Source organism: Solanum dulcamara, chromosome 12 (genome assembly GCF_947179165.1).
Source record: "Solanum dulcamara chromosome 12, daSolDulc1.2, whole genome shotgun sequence".
In the NCBI taxonomy this organism is placed as follows: Eukaryota; Viridiplantae; Streptophyta; class Magnoliopsida; order Solanales; family Solanaceae; genus Solanum; species Solanum dulcamara.
This window is the reverse complement of record NC_077248.1, coordinates 56770408-56775900: the sequence shown is the minus strand read 5'-3', so window position 1 is coordinate 56775900 and position 5493 is coordinate 56770408. Positions and strand designations below refer to the sequence as shown.

Sequence of the window (5493 nt, the reverse complement as noted above, 5' to 3'; positions counted from 1 at the left end):
AAATGGACACTCCCTCATAATATGGCCTTGATGGCCGCAAGTAAAGCATGCACCTGTAGAAAAACGACATTCTCCAAAATGTGACCTACCACAACGAGGACACCGAGGAAAAGGTGGTCTCGACTGACGTGAACCCCTGTTTATCTGTGAACTTGAAACCCTGGAGCTCTGACCGGATCCTGAATACCCTGTGCTATCGAATCTACTACCTTTGAATTGTGGGGGTGCACTCCGGGCTGGCTGAGAAGGATATCTACTGTACTGCTAAGGCTGCCCGCCTTGAAATTCCCAGAATAACTAGCCGATCTAGCTCTTTTACGCTGGCCTCTATCATGATCTCTATCGGGCTGACGCCCTCTGTGCCGATCTTCTACCCCCTATGCATATGCCTGTACCCGAGCAATGTCCATACCTGGCTGAGAAGCCATTGCCATATAACTATCAATCAAATAACGATCCAGCTCCATCACATACCGATGCACTCTATCAGCCATGTCAGCTACAATAGCTGGCGCATGTCTCGCCAACGAGTCAAACTCAAGGCTATAATCTCTGATGCTCCTGCCATTCTGCCTCAATTGTAAAAACCTGTCTACTCTGGCTCGTCTCATATCTGGAGGTAGAAAGTGGCCAAGGAAGGCCTCCACAAATTCACCCCACACTGCTGGAGGAGCACCCTCGCCCCTAGATAACTCCCATGACTCATACCAATTAACAACTACATCACACAGCCAATAGGAAGCTAACTCAACAGACTCTGTCTCAGAAGCCTTAATTATTCTCAACGTACGCTGCACCTGTCGGATAAACTCCTGTGGGTCATCCCCGGGCCTTGACCCATAGAACTCTGGAGGATTACAAGTCAAGAAATCACGAGCCCTTAAACTATCATGTCTATCAGCATAGTCAACCCCTAACCCATGCCTGCGAGCCTGCCCTGTCGCTATTCTGGTCAGCAACTGAACTGCATCTCTCATAGCCCTGTCCTCTGCCCTTGGTTGAGGAGCTGGAGGCTCAGGTACTGGAGCCTCTGGAGCTGGCGGTAAAGCAACCCCCCGATCTATAGTGTCAGTTGCTGCTGCTCTCTCCTCATATGGCGGCGTAGTAGAGCTCGCCGACTGGAGCACAACCTCAGGCATAGACTGGGCACGGGCCCTAGTAATCCTCGGGGTCCGACTAGTCTCTCCTACTACTGACTTTCCCTTTTGGGCAGCTGTCGCTTTTCTTGGAGGCATCGTTGTAAATATAATAGTATGTTAGGGAGAAATTATCCTGATAATACAGCTCTATCGCACGATTTAAAGTAAAAGAAATGATAACACCCTAAATGTCCTATAGCCTCCTGTTTATAGATGTGGTGCACAACACACCGATAAACAAGACTCTACTAGACACGGTCTGTAGACATTCCGAGGATGAACTGCTCTGATACCACTTTTGTCACGACCTAGCCCCGTAGGCCGTGACTAGTGTCCGAATTGGACACTCGTATACACACATATTATCTATTATCAATCGACAATTAAACACGATATAGAATTTATATGGGTAGCACGTTATCTCAAATGGTCACTTATATATATATACCAAAATTAGCTATTTCTTGGAGAGTCTTAATTGTCAAAAATAAGATAACATAATACGTAAGCCGACAAGGCTTTCACTCCGAATGTAAATGTCCAAAAACATATGTCATACTAGTACACCAGACAACATCTACATACAACCCACTCATGTATCTACAGACCTCTAAGAGGATTAACAATAGCATATGACAAGACAGGGCCCCGCCGTACCCCCAAAATACACAAATATATACATTATAAGGATTAGTACCAAAAGTTTAGGCTCCGAGACAATGGAGCACTTCAACCCGTTGAGTAGAATCCTAAGGTGGCGGCTCTCCAAAATAAGTATCTGTACCTGCGGGCACGAAACGCAGCCCCCCGAAGAAGGGGGTCAGTACGAAATATGTACCGAGTATATAAAATATAAAATATCGTAAAGGAGATCACATCTGAAATAAAAATTCAGGAGTCAAGTATCATAATCAATAAATCACTGTACCTGTGTCTTATAAAATAAAGACATGCATATCATCATCATATATCGTACCTGGCCCGTTATGGGACTCGGTGTCACAATTATATCAATATATCGTCATATGTATATATATACCATACCCGGCCCTCTAGCAAGGGACTCGGTGAATAGAGTAGTGTACACTGATACCGTACCCGGCCCATTATGGGACTCGGTGCCATAATCATATCGTCATATCATTATAATATCATATTATCATATCACGTACCCGGCCCTCTAGTAAGGGACTCGGTGAATAATGTAGTGGAATCCATACATGATAACATACCCGGCGTATCGTAGGACTCGGTGAATAATACCATAACAATATGCACGAATAAGATATCATTAGCAACCTTGTGAAATTTGATCATTATCGGAGACTTAATAGAATAAGCAAAATAGTCAATCATTTGAAACCCAAGACAATAGTCATTATGAATCACACCAATTATGGATTATACTAAAATATGAATTATACCACAACATGAGTTATACCAACTAGGATGGCTGGAATCATACACATGAGTCAAGATATAACAATATAAATTTTGAAAATCAAGAACGGTAGCCATCCGAGTATATCTACGAATAAGAGTTTCTTTGGAATTTAAGCATACGTCATTCGCTTGTTTCATATGGATCATGCCAAAAGAAGAAAATGTTAACTTTACATACCTTTAGCGTTTATACGTATATGTTGTCCAATATTGTCTCAACCTATATTAAAACGTTAAGTACTATGATTAAGCTATGGACAAGAATAAAACGTAGTCTATCGTTAGTAGGTTATTTCTAAAAAAAATTGGACAGCACCTCCCCTATACCACTCATTTTTCCCACTTTCAAACAAGCCATATAATCATCAACCAACATTAACAATCCAAAATATTGAAACAAAATAAGATTTATTATTCATGTTACCAAAGCAGTAAATTTGGAAAGTCAAGTACCTCACGTTGTATCTAAATTTTGAAAATGAAAAAGGCAAAACTGGACTTTATAACCTTCATGAAATATTTATATCTCTGTCTTAAGTTTCCAATGCAAAAGAAATCAACTCAAAATTCATTTTCTACAAAGAGATATCATCCAAATACGAACAGCTATACATGAAGGAATTTTCAATCCAGAATCTGGACAGAATTTTTCTTATGATTCATGCTCAGTTTCCGATATAATAACAGCATATATAGACTAAGACATAAACATAAGAGTTGTAGGTACGTGTATTATCTTTCCAAAACATGTTTAATATCTAAACTCGAAGGTCTACACAATGAGATATTCCAGAATTACTACCAGCTACTCAATTCCAAAAACGGGTTTGAACATTCACAATCTTCATACACCTTTTTCCTCCAAATTCAAGAACAACAACTCATCAACAACATCAAAACAATATCAACCATTATTATACATCATCACTAACCTAATTTCATCCATTTAATCTACCTAAAACAACCCTTTAACCCATAAATCTCAACAAATCACCAAACTAGTTTATAACACTATTTTCTCCGTTCTAATCCGTTAAAACTCTAACTAAACTTGTTAACAATGAAAAGGAGACTTTAATATTACCTTAAATTTGCAGCACCACTTAAAATCTTCTCCTTATTGGATGATATCTAGCTCAAATTGAAGCCAAAGCGACGTACAACAATTTTCTCTTCAAGAGCTTTGAGATTCGGGGCTTTAATTGTGGTAGATGTTGGTGTTTCTCTCTAGCTTTCCCTTCTCTTACTCTCTCTGGAAATTTCCAGATATTTCTTGGTCTAAACTATGAAGTAAGACATAGAATTTAGCTTAATTTCGTGGGTATTGGGCCTGACCCGAATTAGAATTGGGTTGGGTCGAATTCACTATTTAGTTTGGCCTGTCAGACTTAAAACGTCTATATATTATTACTCCGATATCACATTTCTTCCCACGACCTATGGTTGGAAAGATATTTCAATTATCTACAACTTTCATGTTGAGAGTTTTCCCAAATTCTCAAATTATAAAGAGGTTATGGCCTCCCGAAGTCAGCTTACCCAAAACGTAACTTTAAAAAAAAAATATTTGATGGCTTCTATTTTGATTCGGCTTAAGGGTCCTTCTTGAGATGTATTTTACTACACATAAATTATTCATATAACTTGGCATCTACAACAAATCATGTCCTTTTAAAATTCAAAATTAAAAGCCCTTGAATTTATAATCGTTAGCTTACGAATAATCCAAAATGCAAAAATACGGAATGTAACAGTATAGTTCATACTCGAACCCAATAACTACGTCGCCAAACGTAGGAGGGGATTAAACCGTTAAAGTCGGATGCTTCCCCAAATCTATTGTCCTGACATTATAGGACTTGGTTGGATTAGATCCATGATTGGTTGATTCATTCATACCCTGGCAAAGTATGAACGGACGCGGCAACAACATCAATTTATTGTACTTTCATTGGGTCATAGGTGATGGTTATCGGATAAGAGAAACTCCCACATAGGTCTTGGTAGTATTCCGAGTCTGATTGAGTTGATTGTATATGATTTGGTCCCGTCTAAGCTATATTCTTGTTTAGACTTAGGACGCTTGTTGAGTTGTATCTCTTCCCGAGTTGATTTGGTTCTTTCTGATATTGTTTCATTCGGCGATTTTACATGCTCGTACATTCCATGTGATGACGCCATTTGACCTGCATCATTTCATGATGCAGAGACAGGTACCATAGATCGTCAACCGGCGCACCGTTGAAGATCTTCACACTTCCAGCCCCGTTGGTGAGTCCTCCTAGTTCCGGAGGATGTTGAGCTTTCTTGTATAGTTTTGTTGTCATTTCCTTTATTTTGATTGTTGATAGTCATGAGATTGTCATTGGCACCTTCTAGACTTTGATAGAGGCTTCATAGACTAGAGTGTGGGAAAGTTGGACTGCTATTTTTGAGAAGTTTTATTATATTTGTCTCTATGAGTTGATAGTGATTGGCCCTCGGCCCTTATATTATGAATAGTGTGTCTATGATTGAGTCTTCCTCTGAGTGAATGTGAATGAATGATAGTGCGACTGAATCATGTGGTCCGCTTGAAGGTCAGAAATGGCTTTCGAGTGCCGGTCGCGCCTAGGGTACCCTCTCGGGGCGTGACAAGTATCAATATAAAGTGTTTGAGATAAGCCGAATATCCTTTGTTTATGATTTCGCATATGCTTGATCCCAAGGATATGAGCTTCTTCTCCCAAGTCTTTTATATCAAAACATGACAACAACCTCTCCTTCACCGAATTCAACATGCTCACATTATTTCCTATGAGCAAGATGTCATCTATGTACAGTATCAAAAATGCTACTTTGTCTCCCTCCCATTTCTTGTAGATGTATGATGCATGATATTGAACTGTCCCTATGTGTTTACTTTATTTGC

The 5493-nt window shown here is 39.7% G+C and overlaps 1 long non-coding RNA gene across 1 annotated transcript; it reads right to left on the bottom strand.

The window, feature by feature from the left end:
• Window positions 1–1618: 1618 nt before the first annotated feature.
• On the bottom strand, window positions 1619–3691 carry LOC129877278 (uncharacterized). Its single transcript, XR_008763510.1, has 3 exons — window positions 3667–3691; window positions 2761–2802; window positions 1619–1923 (listed from the first exon to the last, which is right to left on the bottom strand). It is a non-coding gene; the product is annotated as an uncharacterized LOC129877278 (long non-coding RNA).
• Between the last annotated feature and the right edge of the window lie 1802 nt (window positions 3692–5493).